This window comes from Myotis brandtii, unplaced genomic scaffold (genome assembly GCF_000412655.1).
Source record: "Myotis brandtii unplaced genomic scaffold, ASM41265v1 scaffold276, whole genome shotgun sequence".
NCBI lineage: Eukaryota > Metazoa > Chordata > Mammalia > Chiroptera > Vespertilionidae > Myotis > Myotis brandtii.
This window is the reverse complement of record NW_005360509.1, coordinates 2,351,634-2,352,126: the sequence shown is the minus strand read 5'-3', so window position 1 is coordinate 2,352,126 and position 493 is coordinate 2,351,634. Positions and strand designations below refer to the sequence as shown.

The window sequence follows — 493 nt, the reverse complement described above, 5'->3', positions numbered from 1 at the left end:
TCACGTGGGCCGCGCAGCCCTCTCGGCGATTTCCCTTACAAGGACTTGGACTGACAAGTCCCGCCCCTGGCCGTACCCTGGTAGGTGTGGAGAGGCAAACCCATAGGACAGACCCAACCATCTGCTCACGGGGAGGGGGAGGAAAAGAAATACATATAAGAGTAGGCACAAAAAACACAGAAACTCAGGCGTCATACCCAACGAGCCACTACACGTTGCTCTGTTCTAAGTCGTCGCTTTATATTTCTTCCTGTGCACTCGGTCAAAATCGCGCCCTTTTAGCACAGTGGCAACTGCGCCCCCCGTCGCCTTTCCCTTAAGTCAGGCCCATCCTGTTGGCAAAGAATGGTGACTGGGCTTTCTTCCGGTTTGCTGAGGGGAGGCCGGAAGTGTAGTATTTTAGCGGCTCTGGGGGTAGAAGGGTGGTGATAGCGGCAGCGAGGGCAGCAAGGAGGGTCACTGAAGCGCTCGGTTCTCGCGGCAGTGCAGGGTG

At 56.4% G+C, this 493-nt stretch overlaps 1 protein-coding gene across 1 annotated transcript in view; it reads left to right on the top strand.

Annotated features, from left to right (window-relative positions):
* Window positions 1–361: 361 nt before the first annotated feature.
* Window positions 362–493, top strand: part of LOC102258119 (myosin regulatory light polypeptide 9) — a 10,035-nt gene continuing 9,903 nt past the window's right edge. Inside the window, exon 1 of the mRNA XM_005868742.2 lies at window positions 362–490. The gene's annotated coding sequence lies outside the window, so the exon portion shown is untranslated. The remainder of the gene's footprint in view (window positions 491–493) is intronic.